General features: G+C 44.3%; 1 protein-coding gene across 4 annotated transcripts in view; it reads left to right on the top strand.

Annotated features, from left to right (window-relative positions):
- The window catches only part of WWOX (WW domain containing oxidoreductase), a 941,544-nt gene that overhangs the window by 583,173 nt on the left and 338,815 nt on the right, over positions 1 to 19,556 (top strand). The gene's annotated exons all lie outside the window — the stretch shown is intronic.

The following is a 19,556-nucleotide window of genomic DNA, read 5'->3' as shown; positions in this document are numbered from 1 at the left end:
TGTTACTCAAGACATGCCTTTTTGCTTTTTAGGGCCAAAGTGATGGAAATACATGAACCTCAGAGTATACAGGGCGGTCCTGAGCCTCAAGCTGATAATCAGATCATTTCCCCAAATCTCTGTGGCAGAGCCATTCCCAGAGATGCTCCCTGGAGGGGACATTCCCCAGGCAGCGTGACATCCAGGCAAGAGTAATGGCCAGACACACCCGGGCTCCATCCCACTCCTGATTCTGCTGTTTTCCATCCTCAGACTCTAGTCAGGTCAATACTTCTGAACTTGCATTTGCTCTCCTGAAAAATGAGGAGATCCATCTAACTTTGAGAGACTGTGATGAGGACAAATAATAGAACAGAAAATCACTGGGCCAGAAAAATCACCAGAGCTGCAAGAGATCTTGGCCCATCAAGTCAAAACTACTCTCGTTTCTGAAGAAACCGAGGCCCAGAGGGACGGGTGACTTGCCCGTGTTCCACAGGGAGAGTTGGCTGGAGCTTGAAGTGGAGGAAGGCTCCCAGGACAAGGACATCAGTGCCCTTTTCAGTCCAAACAAGGTTCCACGGTGCTGCTGTGGAATCTGGGTGACGTGAAGTGAAAGTCAGGTTCAGGCTGACAGTGCTTTTCTTTTTCTTTTTTTTTTTTTTTAAGATTTTATTTATTTATTTGACAGACAGAGATCACAAGTAGGCAGAGAGGCAGGCAGAGAGAGAGGAAGGGAAGCAGGCTCCCTGCTGAGCAGAGAGCCCGATGCTGGACTCGATTCCAGGACCCTGAGACCATGACCTGAGCCGAAGGCAGCGGCTTAACCCACTGAGCCACCCAGGCGCCCGACAGTGCTTTTCAAATGGAGAACAAAACAAAACAAAACTTGCCTTTCCCTGGCTAGAGGGCAGATGTCAAAAAAGCTAATAACAGAAGGAGAGGGACCCAAGGATATAATCAACAAATGAAAAAACAAAAAACAAAAAAACAGTGAGATGAGGGAACAAAAGATATATTATCATTAATATTCTGCTTTTTGTTATGTACTCATGCTCCAGGAATTCTCGTACAGACGGTACCCACGTCCTTAGGCAGAAAGCACCTTATCATTCACCAGCTTAGCTATATAATACATTCCCCCCCCCCAAGAGGTTTTTTATTTTTCCCTGAAGAGATTTACAATGATTCTTTTTCTATAGGTTTTTTCTTGATACATATATATTTTTAATTTCTCATTGTCTCAGGGGTAAATAAATATATTAAAATAAGCTATGGGATGTATAGTAGAGTATAACAATGATAAATGATGTTGTGTGTAATTTTTCTACTATTAACATAAAGTAATATAAACTGAAGGACACTAGTCTATTGAGAGACTTAGAAGCTAATGTTCCATATCAGATGTGGCCAATGTCAGGACTGAATACAGATGAGGCAGTGTCCTTTTCTCCCCAGGGGAATTAAAGTTTGAGACACCACTAGCTGCCAGTGGTTTTACGGCATTTTGTTGGGGCCGGTGGTGCCTTTCTTGGTCTATTAATTCAGGAGCCGTAAATGACAATGTGAGCAAAATGCTTTTCCGGTGGGATGCATTTCATTTATGCGCGCTTGTATCACCCGTACCTCGTCAATCCATTTTGTCACAATAAGTGTTTTTAAATTGTGTAGATTACCTCCACTTCATTATGGTCCCTAGCATTGGTGTCTTATTCAAGGCTATTATGTAAAGTTGGGAAATATTTAAAACTCTGTGTTCCTGAAGAGAAAAGGGGGAGGCAGTGCAGAAAAGTTTGTCGGAGTTAGACTTGTCTCTGGTGTTCTTTATCGGTGGACAGGACAGTTCAGGGCCAGGGCGCACTCTACAGGGAGGAAGAAAAACCCTAGGGTAGGCGCTTACCAAAATCCCCTCCACACCTTTTTTTTTTTTCTTCTTTTTCTCTTTTAACTTCAAGGTGTCTGTCTGGGTTTGGAAACACACGTTCAAGCAAATGCGATTGCTACATTTTTAAGAATTCATCAACATTTAAGATTTTCCTTTTAAAAGTGATGGCCTCATCAATGATATCATCTGAGAACAGGAGGTATTTTATTTTATTTTATTTTATTTTATTTTATTTTATTTTAAATAATCTCTTTGTAACATTTCATTTTAGAGCTCAGAAATCTACTCCAAATCCTTCCTTATAAGGGTGAGGTGAGTGGAGCCCAGAGAGGGACTTGTTCAAGGTCACCCAGCTAGCTCCCTGATGGCCCAGCTGAGCACTTACTTGCTGGTCCTCCCTGCTCCCCATGTGGCCCCTTCCCATTATGCCCTTCAAAAACACCTTCTAAAGGAAATAGGGAAAAAGATAAAGGGGGAAGGGGGCAAGTCATTCTGAAAACAAATATAGTTGAATACCTTTGGTTGTGTTGGGAGAAACTGCAGAAATTATACACAGCATAAAAACTAAAAGTACCTATTAATTAATCGTAGTCTCAAATACATTTGTTACCTTAGAAAAATTTTTGTGCGAATAAATACTTTACCTTGAGATTTGTCCCTGGCTCGAGGGCATGAGTTGGGAACTTCTCCCACGTCTGGAATTTGAGGATTGGGGTTCGGAGTAACTCTTTTTCTCTCCCATCCCATTAAAATGGGCAGAAGGGAGCTAACACTTGGGTTTCACCACACACATTGTTATCCTTTGGGTTGGCTCTGAGATGATACGTTTGTCACGGTTCATAAATTTTATCTTTGCACTAAAAACAGGGTTAGAATATCTTCAGTGCAATTATAAAAATGTATTAAAACTGAGAAGGAGAAAAAATATGGTGGTAGATGCGATTTTAATGATTGTATAAATGTTCACTGTTCCGTGGCAAAAAAAAAAAAAAAAAAGACGTGCCTTTCAGCCACGGTATTGCGGAAGAATGCCAGGGAAGGGCTGGGTTTCCCATAAACGCATGCCATGTGCTTTCAGCACAAAGCCGAGCAGGTTGCACTGACATTTGGCTTGGGGAGGGGTGAGCCGATGGAGCAATGCGGCGTGTGCAGGTTATTTCCCTGGAGGCCCCTCTAGACACCGGGTGTGAAAATCACCTAGAAGGAGGTGCTGCTCTCAGCTTCTTCCTTCTCCTAAGAATTTCTAGGGTTTGGGGAACAGGGCTAAGCGTGGGAGATCAGAATTAGCCCTTGACAGGCATTGGCACGCAGAGACTGTCCTCACTGATAGGATTCGTCATTCACTTCCTTGCTAAAAGATTTGCCACATCAGCTGACGACCCGTGGGGCAGCTGGACTGCGAAGATAAACCTGCAGATATTCGACGGGGTTCATGTGGAAGCGCTCCTAGCTTCAGATCACTTTTCAGAATGAGAGAATTGTTCAAAAACCCACATGCTCAGCTGGCTACGGTGGGTGTGTCTGGTCCATGTCAGGCTTGTGGCCACCGTCCCCAAACTCCTCTGTAGATGACAGTGTCTCCTCTGCACTCACTTGACTCATTTTCTTTGTCAACAAATGAGCTGGTGTTTTTCTGACCATTGTGGCAGGGTGTTCCCCAATATAAAACATCAAGCAGCGAGCCGTGTTAGGAAAGTTTTATAAAATACAACAGTTGTAGGCGTGCATATTGCTCATGTAATAGTTTCTTTCTTTCCCGGTGCAGTTTTCTGGGTAATTGGGTATGTAATTCCCCCTCTTCTTACTCTTCAAGAACTGTTGGCATTTTAACTTCCAGTGAGGATATTTACGCCCCCGATATTTGAATGCGGTTGAAGTTGATAAGGAATCGGGTACTTACCCTGTGCGTGGGGTGGGGAGTGGTTCCCTCCCTTCACTTCGTTTCCCAACAAGCAGTTTTAAAGTTGGCAGTAGTGAATTTTGGATAGAGACCTCTTTCGAGCTCATGCACACACCCCTAGTCCTTCTTCTTACGGTATATGGATCAATTATGTTTCACTTTCAGACAAAAGGACTTTTAAATTTTTGATTCAAAGACTAAAGCTGTGTTGGATTTGTGATCTAAATAAGAATTTTGTTATTTCATAGATTTTTGAAGTCCGATTCCCCTGATCTGAAATGTACTGGCTTTGTGATTTAGGGGAAGTCACTTAACACCTCTCAACCTTTTATCAGCAAAATGGGTTAAAAATAGTACCTGACTTGCAGGTTAAATAAAAATTTAATGAGATAATGCATGTAAACAGCCTATCATGAAGTCTGGCCCAGAGTAATTGCTTCTGCTGCTGCCTCTTCTTAGTGTTATTGTTATTAGCATGATTGTCATTGTGAAAATGACTATGGTTGTGCCCATGAGTAATTCTCACTCTTGGATCACAAATGCTTTTTAAATACACAGCTATATTAAACACAAAGCCCCCCCCCTTTTTTTTTTTTGCTATTTGTCGAATGCATGCAAACCAATTCTTTATGTAGATTCTATATGAGACATTAGAGATATGTTCAGTTTCCCTTCCCTTTGTGGGAAGGGACATGAACTGGTGCAAAGAGAGGGAGGGTAGTTCTGTGAGTGCCAGTGGCAAGTGAAAGTAATAAAGTGAATCCTGGGAAAATAAATCTGTTTAAATAAAGAACCAGGTAGTGGTTTGTGGAAAGATTTGCAAACCCACTATGTTAATCTGGAATTTTCTGTGCCACTGGAGTCTAAGTTAGTTGAGGATGGAGACCATGCATTTCTTCCCTGAACCTAGCCCATCGCTTCGTTCTTAGTACGTACTTAGTGGATTTTTGTGACTATAATGATTCAGCACTGCATCAGTAGATGACAGATTGTTGAGGAAGTAAGTCAGTGGTAAGAAAAATGAGCTGACCTCCGTCACCAAGCCTGCCATGGTGTTCTCAGTGCTTAGCATTGGGGCTGGCATGTAGTAGGTGCTCCATTAAAAAAAAAAAAATTGGAATCAATGATAATTTAATCTTAATGTCAGCATCAACATATAATTCAATAGAAATATCTATCGATTTAATATCAATATCAATCAATATAATTCATATCAGTTTATAATATTAATTCTATAAAATCCAACTTAGAAGATCCAACAGTCCTAATTTATTCCACTTGCAGGATATGTAAGCCTTAGCACATACCCCTCAGTTCCCTCCTAACATAAAAAAATGTGTGGCTGTGCAGAAATAAGACCTTTTTTACCCCCTCAAACCACCACCTTGCTCAAGTGTATTATTTTAGTGGCTTTACAATACATTTCTTGTGGCCAAAGAAGCTATTGTCAAGTTGATCTCTGCTCTCAAGTGTAGAATTTATTTGTCAGGCTCATGCAGAATTCTGTTTTATATGGAGATTTTGTGCTTGTGCAGAAAAGCATTGTGTGGTTTTAAAGGATATTCCGGGAAATAAAATCATAAGGGATCTGTAGGAAACGTGTGCGATGGAGAAATTCAAACAGAATTGAACAAATAAAAGTCAGAACTCGGAAATTGAATACTGCCCCGTTTTGCCTAAACCATCATTAGCGGATTGAGATTCGTGTGTGCGTGCACGTGCGTGTGCAGGTGGTGTGCAGAGGGTCTGGAGAAAGGGAGGAGCACCTCCTTCTCTGTGGAGAGATGGACGTGAGGGCTAGGCATAACCACATCCACATCCCCAGGGAGATGGAAACTCTCCTTTTCTTACAAGAGACCCCTCTCTCGTTCATTCCCCAACCAAGTGTGACCCTGCCCCAGTGGAGGCTAATGGCAGATGGGTCTGATTCTGTGTGTCCTGCCTGGAACAGTCTGCTGTCACCGCTTTTTAATAAGGGCCGGGCTTCTCTCGAAGAGCTCAGGAATTTCTGTCCCTCCTCTGCACCTTCCCCCCAACACTACTTGCCCTCACTAATAAATTCCGAGGGCTGACATTGCCTGAGCCGGCTGGTCTTTGCCCTCAATTTCATTGAGATGGGCCATTGAAAACTCATTACAAGCTGTTTAGACTCTGACTTTGACTTTTGCTCGGCAGCGAGCAAAATTAACAGCTCTTGGAGGTAGCAAAAAAGGCACTCAGCCAAATAAAAAAAAAATAAAAAATGAAAGAATTGAAATGATGAGAAAAGACTTTTAATATTATCACCATTAGTCATGCAAACAAGCGTGCATCCAAAGCGCATATGTTCTGCATGTGGCTCTCATTGGGAGCCTGGTGTGGGTTGTGGTTCCCCCGCTGGAGTCAAATTCATAGTCAGGCCTTACACGCAGCTCAAAATTTTTTACATGTCAAGCAATGAGCCTTTGAGTGTAGCAGAACTGCTTCATAAATTTAACTATCACTTTCGAATTTCTGTTTTTTTCTAATTTAGTGCTTGATAGTTTTTTATGTGATAATTTAAAAATGCTGTTTATAGCAAAAGTTACCTTGATAGTACAGGTGTGCACAGGAAATTCACAGCCATCCATAAAAAGGAAAAAAAAAAAATCCTGCTTATACCTTAGGCATTCTGTGATTCTAAGAATGTAACCGTGGAAGTATTACAGGTTTTAAAAGCAGCCCGATTAATCTAAATTTCTTCAAAGGTAACAGCTCCTGAAAGATTTAAGTATTGCTCCTGATAACTATGGGTGGTTTTCATCTGTATTTGGGAAGCTCATACAAAATGTCTCTTTCTCCTGATATTTGCAAGACATCTTAAAAATAAAGATATATGTGTTCATAGGGTCATATCAGTGGAAGTTAAGAATATTACTACCAAAACATCAAAGTTTAGGAAATAGATTGTAGAATTTTTAAGATAGGCAAAGGACTCTTACCCAGGAAAGGAAAAATGTATTTGGGGGTGGTGGGGTGCCTGATGCGTCAGTCAGCACCTCTGAACCCTCGAACACAGATAGGGGCCACCTTGAGGGTGTATAGAAAGTGGTGAGTTCCATGTTGGGTCTTAGGTGATTGGTTGCTAAGATGTAAATAACCTCTCACTTTGGTGAAATGTGTTAAGTGTCAAGTAGAAGTCACCATCATGCTTTGCCAACCTTCTTTAACTGTTTTATGACCGTAGGTCCATGAGGATATCTGTTTTTTTTTTCCTCAGTTCCTCTAAAAACTGTCAGGGACGGTGCCAGGGTTTGTGAATATAGAAATGAGTAAGATGTTTTCCTGCCTTGTCGGGTCCCCTGTGTGGGGTCCCCTTTCTAGCATCCTGGAATATTTTCCCCATCTTCTGAACACTGTGGAATAAACCCAGTACCATCCCATACCCCCAAGAGACAAAAGTAGAAGATCTACTTAAGCCATGAAGTCTTTGAGAGCCAAACTAGGAAATGAGTCCAAAGCCACTGGAGGCTCTAGATAGATCTTAGCAGTCAAAGCAATAAATGTACAGTCCCATAAATCTGAACTTTCTGGTATATTCCTTAGGCATTCTGTTTTCTTTTCCTTCAAGTGTTCCGTTCAATTCCCTAGTATAATAAGACTTCCAACTTCTTAGTGTCTCTCCATAGCCAAGCTTTTATCTTTTTCCTCTCAGGATTTCTTTCATGGGAACGCATTATCTAGCCCTTGGACGTCTTTGATGAGGGACTTAAAGCATTTGCCTATTCTGTAGAGTTTGATTAAAGTTTGACCAGGTTCCAGTGGCTATTGTTGCATAACAAACCACACCAAAACTTAGTGGTTTAAAATGACAACATTTATGTTGTTCATGAATTTGTGGTTTCGGCAGGGCTGGAAGAAACAGCTTGTCTCTGCTCCAGTCGGCGTTAGCTGAGGCAGCTTATAAACCAGGGGTCAGGGTGGAGGGTGTGAAGGGGTCATCTGAGCGTTGTTCACGGATGAGTCCAAGGCTGATGCTGATTGTTGGCTGGAACACCTACAATTCCTTGCAATAAGGCAGCTGGGTCTTCCTCACAGTATGGCCGCTGGGTTCCGGAGTGAATGTTCCGAGAGAGAGCCACACTTACTCTCTGTTGCCCTTTACGACCTAGCCAGAGAAGTCGCATAGTGTTGGTTTTTCTGCATTCTCTTTGTGCAGGTGGTTACACAGGGCTTCCCAGGTGTGCAGGGAGAGGAGATAGACCCCACCTCTTGATGGGGCGATGAAAGGGTTCTGGAAGAGAATGTGGGACTAGAAATATTGCCATGGCCACTTCTGAAGAATACAGTCTGCCACAGATCATAAGCAAAAGGTTACTATCCTGAAGTGGCACGCTAGGAAAAAAAAATGTTATTTAGGAGTCAGAAAACCTGGTTTTGAATCGCAGTTCTGTCCATTACTAACTTCATGGTTGGACCTTAGTGTGCTCATCTATAAAATGGGGGCACTGATGCTGGCGCCGTGTATTTATGTTGAGGATTGTGCAAATAAAATATGTTATATGGGCAAGTGTCCACCAAGTGCCTGGTACAGACTGGGCGCTCAATAAATCTTCGGTGAGTTAGTTTATTGAATCAGAATCTGCACATTATAGCCATTATTTAGTTTTATTGTGTCCTAATCTATGTCACTGAGTACATCCTTGCTGTTTTTCATGAATTTTCCTCTGAGTCGCAACATGCTGCTGGCCAATGAAGGTCAGGGAGGAAACAGATTAACAGCATCTCATACGACAATGTCAAAATACTTAAAAGTGTTTACAGAGCTTGGTGACACCCAATGAATTTAAAACAAGAAGACCGGAGCAGAAGTAAAGCTATTCTTGCTCTCCTAAGCTTGAGCAAGGGCCTTGATGTTTTATGATTGTTTTAAGGTCCATTAATCGTTGAATCATGAGGCCATGTAAAAAATGACAGCTTTAACATCCAGGGCTTGGGTTTATTTTAAATGTTTTTGCTTCTACCCTGTTTCTAATTAATAACAGTGGCTAAAACTTGATTCAGATGTGACAAAAGCAGGGCACCATGGGATAAAGCAACTCGGTTTCACCTAGAAGGATTTTATGGCTTCTAGAAAGACATATTTCCTTGGGTTGAAAGGTCCCAGCCTTTATCAGCCATTAGCTGATTCTCAGACAGAGGGAACTACTTACTATTATACAATCAGGTTCTCTTTAAACAGCCCTGAGCAAATTTCAGAGCAGTGCTGTCTAACATGATAGCTAGTAGCCACATGTAGTTATTTAAATTTAAATGATTTTAAATTATATGAATTTTTTAAAAAGTCACTACTCCAGTCACACTGACCACATTTCAAGTGTTTGGGAGCTGCACATGGCTACCATATTGGGCAGCTCACCACAGAACATTTTCATCGTTGGAAAAAGTATTATTGGGAAGCACTGCCTTACAGGCTGGTTCTCCATTTTTTTCTTACCATCTTCATTTGGTTAATCAACCAGCTCAAATGTTTCATCTTCCCACATAGTCCTGATGCCCAAAGGCATTCCCTTACCCTATTTGGAGAACCTTCTAGGGCATGGCCCAACTGATTAAACTCCCTGCAGCAACTACCCTCCCCCCAACCTTTTTCTTGGCACCCATGACATCCAGTCTCAGTCTTCTGTCCTCTGCCAACATTTCCATGTCCTCCTCCTTGGACACCCTCAAAGAATCCAGACCTCAGTGCTTCAACCTTCTGGACTACAGAGTTAATCTCTGGTTTCTTTAAATCTATGTATGCTGTGAGGATGGTATTCTAGATGAAGTAAATAATTGTCTTTACGTGGGTGCCGATGATTTTCAAATGTGGAGAAATGCAATTGTGATGTGTAAAGAGAAATTATTTTGCCATGTTACAGAATGCATAGTGATATTCAATCATTATGTATTACACAATCAGTGGTTACAAAAAAGTGTGGGCGTCTGAATTTCTGATGCCATTAAAGGTATTCTCGTAGTAGGAAAGCGTGCAACCATTAGGGAAAGGAGACAAGTCTGTTTATGACTGTCAGAAGCAGGGGTGTCTTCTTCAGTGCATCATTAATTTCAACATAGTCTCCAACAGAAAAATAAGCCAGCATGTCTAATTTCCTGAGCCCATATAATCCCCAGCCCAGACCTATGCAGTAAGTATTAATGTCCCTACTCGAAAGATGAGTAGACTGATGTTCCAAGAGTTTAATTTTCGCAGGGCTCTCGTGTGTGTTCTTGACCACTAGCCTAAATGCTGTTCCGAGTCTACCCATCAACCCCAACGATAGCTACTCGTTGAACTTACGTAATATAATTGTGTGGCTTGGTGGAGCCATCTAAATTCTGTTAGGCCATTAGCCAATGCCACCATTAGGGGGAAATGTCATGCACTTGATCTGAATGTACTTAGGGGAACTCTCAGGACCTGATGAATTATTATGGGGAATTTTATGGCCCCACAGGTCACAGGATTCTTACTAACTGTAGCTAATGAGCTACGGACTCCATGAAGCACTGAGGATACATGGTGTTCCGAGTGGAGAGAGTAAGTTCTCCCCATTCCCCCTGCCCTCATTCATTTTTAGAGCCAATCTTAAGTCCGATGAGAAAATGTACAAATGCTTTTCCTGGGTGGTTTGGACCATGTGTCCCATTACTTGGAATGGATGTTGGAGCAGAATTGTTTTTAGACATTTTCTGGGGGAAGGGGGAACAGAAATCTAAGCAAAGCAAAGCTGAGGAAGATCTAAAAAAAAAATCCACCACAGTAATCTGGAGAGGAAGACATTGTTTTTTTGTTTTTTGTTTTTTTAAGATTTTAGAAAATTTTTAAGTAGTCTCTATGACTACCATGGTGCTTGAACTCACAACCTGGAGATCAAGAGTTGCATGCTCTACCAATTGAGCCAGCCAGATAGCCCCCAAAACATCATTTTCTAATAAAAATATTTTTATTGTGTTTGATATGATTTGCTTCCCCAGCCGGTACAACTAAGATAATCTATCCTTAACTTTCAGGCTAGTAACTGAAACCGGTCCCTCCACCCCAGCTACTCAGCTGCCCCCTGCCACTGTCCTTCCCCACCTTCTTCTTGCCCCAGTAGGTGGAAGTCCAGCTTTTCTCCTTGGTGTCTCTTTTCTTTTATTCCTCCCATCAGGTTTTTTTTTTTTTTTTTTTAAGAATTTCAGAGATTTAATCCAGGACACAGGGGCTCTTACTGTTTCCACTGCCTTCCAGTAAGGGAACAAATGGATCTGCTTAGCCGGCTGTCTTGCCTTCATTTGTCTTTGTGAGTGCGGTGACCGTTTCTTAAAACTCAGTTGGGAAGGAAGAAGGAGGAGGATGGTATCACTCTTTCTGCATCCACGTCAGAGCTCTTGTAAAGCTCTTGGGTCTCTGTGGATGACCACTACCTGGGGTAGCTCGGTCACACGCAAACATGCCGGTAAACTTGCCCTCTTCCCCTGGGTCCACAGTCCACGCTCACCTCCCTCAAGGCAAGTTCTTCCTTGAAGACAAGGATATGTGTTTAGCAAATCTCTTAGTACTGGAGGAGCATTAAGAACAGGGATCCTCCAGAGGGAAAGAGTTAAGGTCTTATTTCCTTTGCTTTCAGGCAATCTCTCGGCCCCTTATAAAAATCTCCAAAGCCCTTAACCAGGGACTTGAGAGTCGTGGGAAGAGCAGGCCAACACGGTTGCGTTAGTGGTCCTTGGATACTCTCCTTCAGAGCTATAGGGGCTCCCTGCCCTGTGTCTTCAACACTATGCTGAGTTCCTCAAGAAATTCCTGGCAGAACGCAGTTTTATTCCCTGATGATTTGAAGCCTCCACCTAGATCCATTAAATGGTAGCTAATCTTGGAAATACTAGGTTCTGCCTAATCTTACGCCCCACGACACAGAGTAAGCGGATATGTTTACGTCCCCCCAGATAACCACCATTGTTTCCCACGTAAGGGGACCGCAGCACACTGGCAGTTCGTAGTAAGCCATCCAAAGTGACATGCCGGCCCAGAGAACATACCCAGGATGTATCAGGGAAGCCCCGGTGTCACCTAGGCCTCCCAGAGGCATATTTGTTAGCAAAATCAGCCAACAAGTGATTAAAGTGTCTTTCAGTGCCGCCGCAGTCGCCTGGACGGACTCTGCAACGGCGGGTAATCGTACCCTCTGCCCATCCCTCTGTGTCCGCTTGTCTGCTGACCAGGACATTCGGTTCTAATTGTCAGACCTGCCTAATCCCGACCCAAGTGGGCCAGAAGAGCAAGTGTGGAAGAGGGCAGGGATGTCAACCAGATTTCCTCTCCTCTGAAGGAATAACTATATTAAGACTTTTCTTTTTGGAGATAAATCATCTTATGCAGGAGGGGGAAAAAAAAAAAAAAAACAACAACTCCATAGAAAAAGACAAATGACAGCACAAGATCCAAAAAGACAAGTGCTCCGTCACTTTGTCATAATGCCAGGAGAGACAGTACTGCTGCGTGGACCCGCAGACATGGAAAATATCACGGCAGAGCACGGGCTTCTGACACCGGAAGCATGGCTGGGGAACTCCGGGCACGTCAAGAGCCTTCCCTGATCTTTCAATAACTTCTGCCATGTTTCAGAGGATGGCAAAGAAAGGGACAGGCACGCAGTGACCTAAGGGGGAACATTTGGCTTCTCTTGTCTTCTGACCTGCACCAGAATGTGTGTGCACAACCAGTTAAATAAGACTGGAGGGACATCGGTCACTCACAGTCTGGGACAGTTATGCTCTGTACCACTCGGGTTGGGACATCCCTGTGTGTACACACATACTCAGAACGTATACACGCAGGTAAATCTTCGTAAAGAATTCCGCAGTTGTCTATTAATTCATGGTCTTCTATGCTTTCCTGGTTCATAGACTCTCTGGGTTGGATGTTCCTCTGTTAGGAAATATATTAACTAGTATATTCCTGTCATTAGAGTGCCCTTTAGCAACTGTCATCGCGTATGTTCACTCCATCTGCTACCTTTCCTTCTTTCTTTCTCTTTCTTTGCTTTTTAATTCCTTTTACATATTTTGTTTCCTTTTAAATTTATGCAAAATTCTTTCATTTCATTATGTTATAGGAGAATACCGAGATACTTGTTTTTGCTTGATTTTTGTTGTTGTTGCAGTTTGTATATACATCTGTCCTCCCCTCCCCATGGTCAGTGGATAATTTTGTTTTGTTTTTGTTTTTCAGAAAAAATATTCAGCTGCTCAAATTTACCTTTAATATTGCTCCCGATTTTTTCTATTTTGCTGACAAAGAGTCACCCACCTCACATAGGTGTCTGAAGCCGAAAATAATTTTCACTGAATTTTTTCCCCCTTTTTCTCACCTCCTGAACTATGTGTACATAGCCCTTTTATGAACACTCAGACTTCCAAGTCTGAGAACCAGCGTCCGTGCTTTTCCTAATACCGTTCAAGTGTCTGGTGAATATAATTTTTATAAGGTGACCGGAATGGAGTGAGATACTTGAACTGAGTTTTGCCACAGTCCAGGATAATCTATTCTGATTCCCGGGGACGTGCAGTGTGTCCTGGTTGAAAGCGATGTGATCTGCCCATGTAACTTGGCCATGCCTGACTTGCGGTGTGCGTATGTGAGTAGCGCTGCGTGTGGGGCTTTGCTTTGTGAGTGCGTGTGTCTGTTGTAATCCCAAGGTCTTGTCAACCACAGCGGATGGCCCCTTTGAGATCAGCCATATTCATTCAGAGTTTGTTTTCTACTATCTAACACTCGTTGTTCTCTTTGTCACCGTTAATTTCATTTGTCATATGTCAGGCCGCGATGAGTGAGGAGCTTTCAGGCTCCCCTCATTTTCTTTTCTTCCTTCCTTCCGTGGACACCACCTTCGCTAATTTCAGGCGGTCAGCACATTTGGCAAGTTTGTAGCTGCTAGCCTAAGCAAGTCATTAATCTATATTAGGAAAGGCAGGGCCGGGGTTCCAACCTCTCCTAGGCTGGCCTCCCCCACCCCCCAATCTGTGGGTTATATTAGATCTCCCTTGGCTTAGGTACCTGTTGTTTTCTTTGGTGAGTTTTCCTTTTCTCTTCCTGATGGAATATCTGCATTCGATAACACCGCTTGGCACACTAGCTTGAAGTTTCTTTCCCCCACAGAGAGCCATCACAAGGGAAGCCGAGTTCAGCGAGACCCACTCCTACCGGCCAATGGAGCCAATCCTGGGAAGCCCTTCTAGCCCTTTCTCCTAGAGAAGTTCAGCAGAAAATGTGCCTTCATTTTGTGTGTCCTTAAGACAATAATTTTTTCATCTTCATGGAGTTTCATTTCCACTGCCCCCTTCCTCCTTTTTATCTTCCCATTGAAATACCTCCTTTTCTCTAGAAATCTTAAAATGAATATGCCTTTTCCTATGCTAATTCAATGGAATGCTGTTTTAAAATGGTCCTATCTTTTTTCTCTGATCTTTAGATCCCATATGCCCCACCGTCTAATAAAATTACCAAGACAAAGATTAAAATAAACCTCTAATTCAAAATGTTGCCTTTCCTACGTACACGCCAAACAAAAGGCACTGCCTCCATGGGTTTGAGCGGAAGGTGTCAGTGCCCTTTGCTAACCTTACAGATTTTGAGATGTGCACCGTGTGGACTACCTCCAGTTTGTCCTTTGGAATCCTGTACAGCAGACCTGGAAGAAACCAGAGAGAACATCTAGGCTAGGGGTTTCCAACTGAGATCTTTCTGGGAAGAGAGTCGTGCCTTCACGTAACACCTCATGCGGCATGCTGACACACCGTTGACCCTTGAACGACTTGGGTTTGAACTGTGCAGGTCCACAGCTACGTGGAATTTTTCCATAAACACGGTGCAGTACCGAAAATGTATTTTCTCTTCCTTATGATTTTCCTAATAACATTTTCTTCTCTCTAACTTAGTGCATTGTAGAAAGGCAGTATAATATACAAGAGACACGTTAATTGACTGCTTATATTACTGGTAGGATCTTTTGGTCAACAGTACTGAGTAGTGAAGGTTTGAGAGAGGCAAGTTACATGCAGGTTTTCCGCTGCACCCAGGAGGGTGTGTTTGGAGTGCCCAACCCCCGTGGTGTTTAAGGGTCGGTGGTATAACCGTAATAGCCAGGTTCTCCTGGTTGAAGTTGGGGAAACATGGGTACTTGACCTCTCATTTGCCTGGACAGTAGGGTTCTCGGGCCCCTTAAGCCCCTCTAGAGTATGGTTTGTGCCCTAGTTACCTTTGTGCCTCGGGATCCCTCCCGCCCTGCCTCTGTGTCCTGGGAGGCTGCCCTCAGCGGGCTTTCTGGGTCTCTCATGCTCAGGTTGGATTTACCAGTGGTGGGCCTGGACCCACAGGACTTCGGAACCAAGCAGGGTTATGCTCTTCGATCCCCAGGCTTGCCCCCTGCAGGGTGCGGGTGGACAGCCTCGTTCCATAGCAGCTTCTCCCTGGCCAGCCGGCAAGGGCGAGGAGCTCTTCCTTCTGTTACTAACCCCAGGTCACTGCACAACACCTCACTGCTTCCCTAGACCCTACGCTGATCTTGACCAGTAGCGCCTTTATTAAATACTCCTCAGATTATCCATCTTGAGTGTGCCATCTGTATCTGCCAGGAGCCTGACCCATAGGTAGGGTGTAAAATCTGAGACCACAGCCCTCTTCTTGCCCAGTGTATACACTTTCATACAAAACACATTTATGGGATGGGGGAAACTGTGAAGGAAGACAGCCATTGAGTTATGGCTCCTTTTTCTTCCCCTGGGCTTTAATCCTTCTTTGTTTCCTGCTCTTTAAACAAAATCTGGAAAGGAGCTAAAGAGCTAAATGTGCAACTGTCAGGCCGAGGCCAAGGGCCGTTGCCGGCAGAGCTCTCATCCTGCTGCTTGGCTGCCTGCAAATCCACGCTCACATCTGGCCCCATCCATGCTCGGGCATAACCTTGAGAATGACTTTGAAGATCTCTTCAGGCCTCAGAGCCTGTCTCCCAAATAGATGTTCACAAGTCCCCTGGGTGACCTTGTGTGTCTTTCCTGGGATATTGCTCAATCATCCTAGAATTATAAGGCCACAGGGTTCTGGCCAGAACATGGTGGAATTATCCATGTGTCTGTTCTGCCTTTCTCCTGTGGAATCCCCCAGGCTTTAATGGAAATACTCCTCAAGATGAAGGCAGAATCCAGTATTTGTTGTTTTAATCACATCCTGAACTTGACCCCTTCTGATAAGCCCTCGGGTATGGAATTGATATAAAGTGTGGGACACTGGCCAGGTCCAGGAGGCAAAGAAAAAGAGGGCACCCTCTTCTCTTCCAACATGTGAATTCCCCAAGAAATAAAGCTCTATGAATGCTCGCTTCATTTCTCCTGATAGATTGAGGCCTCCAGATGTAAGCTCATTGATAGTCTTGGTGTGTGCTTCAGTATTTGTGCTTTTAATAGATATTGCAAGTGTGTTTAATGTGAAAATAGAAACAGAGGGCTCTTAAAAGAGCTTACTCAAAATCCTGCCAATTACTGAAGTCTACCAGACAAGAAGGAGCCATTTTTTTTTTTTTTTTTTTTTTTTTAAATACAAGGGGAAAAATGTTTCCACAAAAGCCTGGCCCTTTGTCTTTAAAAATATTCATCTCTTGGGTACTGAGTTATAATGGTAAATACAGATGTAGCTGTCTCACGTTAAAAGCACAACCAAATTGTAGTACAATCTTCAGGGCACTGTCATGTCACTTTAAAACGTGGTGTCACCTAAAAGTGCGCAATTAGGAAGAAACTGTTTCTGGCTCTGATTTTGTGGCTCAGTGTTTTTGGTTTCCTGAGAAGGTAATCCTTAAGTCACGAGTCACGCAGTGCCAACACACTCATCTGTGTAACCTGTTTGAGCTTCCAGAATTTCTCATCACCTGGTTACAAACATCTGAAGGCAAACAAGAGCCAAGATTCCATTGCAAGTCCCAAAGTAAGTTACTGTTAGCCAAAAGTGAACAAGTAAATAACTTGGGGCCAAGCCATTGCCCAAACAGGTCCTGAGCTGGCCAGGGGTCCAACCAACTGTTTCTGGTCCCAGTCTAAAGTACCTGTGTGGAAATAGAAAAGTCAAATTGTCCATTACCCTCCGCAGCCCCTGGCGGATCTAAGGAATTAGAAGTTGCTCCAGCCTTTTTCCCATTGCCAGTTTTTCTTAAACATTAGCTCTGCTCCATTTTTTTTTTTCCCAACTCTGATTTGCAAAGAATAGGGAAGCTTAGCCAACTGCAATTTCAAAGTATTGCCTCTTAAGCCCAGGCCAAGTGTGTAGACTTGATAGAATTCTGATTAATGCATCTTATTACATTAATTTTCGGAGGAACCCGAAGGCATTTCTCCTCTTCCTAGTGCAGCCTGGGCTGCCAGAAGCATTTGTCCACTTAAAGAGCTAATATCTTCAGCTACCAACAGCCATAAAACTGAAAGTCTATCGGAAGAGTTGGCTTCTTTAGTTGTGCATAAGGCACAGTGCAAAATAGATATAGAACTTGGCTGAACTTTGCTTCAGATTTGCCAATCAAAACTCACAAACCCACGCCAAGTTGGCTACAAAACCACCTGCTTGGTGCCAGCACTCATTATGTCAACAAAGAGGTTCAAGTTTAGCCCCTGTTACGTCCTGCACTTGTGGGCGTCGGGGGTGAGTCTTTGGTGTGTAGGCAAGTAGGTCCTGCTCAGACGAACTCTCTCTTCCCCTGGCTCCCTCTGAAACTCGCAGGAGCTCTCAGGCCCCAACCCTTTCTGTTCCTCAGAGGCATGTGCTTCCTCCTTCTGACTTGGATGAAAAAGGGTCTCCAGACATTCCAGTCACCCAGGCCGAGCCTTCTTATCAGGCTAGACGGTTTTCTTTAGAAACGAGAACCCTTCTCCTTGAGCTTTCCAGGGAGCTGACTCTGAAGGGAAGTGTATCCTGCAGAACTTTTTTTAAGGGTCACTGCCTGTGGAATAAAGCTGGCATGGGCAGAGGGAAAAGTCAAGCTGATAGGATAAGACCTCAGGGAGAGCTCCGGTGCTAAAAAGGCCCATCACAGTGGTGACCACCATCGCGCTAACATAGCTAGGCCTCTAGACCCCTACCTTGACCAGTCATTGGGCAGACTGCCCCAAGGAGGGTGAGAGTCCGTGCAAGTCAGGCAGCCCTGGTGCGGGGCAGGGGGGTTGACAGCTGAAGGCCTTACCTTCCTGGAAGGGAGACCTATGCCACACACCAGGGTCCGCCTACTTTCCAGCCCCCCCACCCCCCAACCTCAGTCACCTCTTGCAGTGCACACAGCTCTCCTCTTTGCGGCAGGACTGCTGTGAGCTGTTCTGTACCCGTGGTTGAGCCAGGCCTTGAAGTACAGTAGAAAGCCCTGCGACGGGGCAGACCCGGGTGTGAGTGTTGTCTCTACCGTGGAACTGGCTTTCCGGCCAACACGTTAACTGTGCGGCACCTCAGTTTCTCCTTCTCCAAAGTGGAGCCTTTCACTCTTAATTGCAAGGTTTGCTTATGTCTAAGGGAGGATACTGGCAGAAATACATTAGCATGGGGAGGGGGAGTATAAAGAGGAGGTCAAATGTGTGTGATAAGCTCGGCCTGGCAGCCTGGTTCCTAAGTAGAATGTCCGTGGGCAAGTCACCTGATCTCCATAAACCCCAGCGTGCCCTGCCCAGACGGAGGGCTGTCGTGAAAACTGCTGGAAGTCGGAGTGGGGGAGGAGCTCAGCACTGTCCCAGTGCCATGGCACTCACTGTCCCTCTGTGAGCCTTGACTCATGTGCGTTCCCACCCACTTGGCTGCCCAGGGTCCGGCTCCTACTTGCGTCTTCTCCACCCGCCAGTTCCCCAGGCAAAATGAGCCAAGCTCGGCAGGCGACTCCTGGGGAGTGGGCCAATCGGCCCCTGTTCGCCAATGTCATTAAATGATGCCGGGAACCTCTGTATGCTTGAGAACCACAAGCCCCTGGCATTTTTATCCCTCAGGGGAAGCTTGGGCGCGTCTCTGAGGATGGTTCAGGGTTCATGCCTTTGAAGCAGTGACCTTGAGCTCAGCCCTGGGTCTGCCCCTTCCTAGATAGGCTGGTCTGTCGCTTCCGCTCTTAGTTTGGTATCCGTACCTGTAAAATTAGGATGATAACGTGGCAATGTGGTGGAAACAAAATAAAGCAAGTAAGGTCTCTTTTTCACGTGCAGCCTTTTCCATTCCTCGGACACCTCTGAGCCCCTGGGATGGACTCGGTGCTATGTTGGGCACTCCGGGTGCACGGAGATCCAGTCCCTGTTGGCAGAAGATGTAGGAGAAGCCCCCAACCACCGAAGCCCAGGGCTGAATAGAGAAGAACCATAATGGGTGCCCTGTGTTTTAATGGCCAAGGAGCCAGTTGTGCGGTGCAGGGATAGTGTTTCCCACGTGCGAGCTGAAGCTCTGGCCACCGCAGACTTCCACACCCAAGACCAGCGCAGGCGATGCCATCGGCATGCTAGAAATCATGATGGTGTCAGATAAGGCCCAAGGATATTGTTTGGGGACACCCAAATCACTTTTCCATCCTTAAAAGAAAATCTTCTAAACTGATGAACTGGGAAGTTCTACTCGGCCTCATTTGCATTAGTAAAATGGACTACTGACTACCTATCTGGACAGTTTTTTCTGTAGATCAGTGGAACAGACTCAGAAGTAGTGTACCAAACCCCCCCCCCACCCCCAGGAAGATATGCTGGAATCTCAGTGAAAATAAAAATACCAAGTCTGTCGTCGAGAAAGTGCCTCCTGTTTTAACACTAACCGTA

This window comes from Lontra canadensis, unplaced genomic scaffold, assembly GCF_010015895.1.
Source record: "Lontra canadensis isolate GAN:19392208 unplaced genomic scaffold, GSC_riverotter_1.0 scaffold8, whole genome shotgun sequence".
Classification (NCBI taxonomy): Eukaryota; Metazoa; Chordata; class Mammalia; order Carnivora; family Mustelidae; genus Lontra; species Lontra canadensis.
This window is presented reverse-complemented; position numbering and strand designations above follow the sequence as displayed.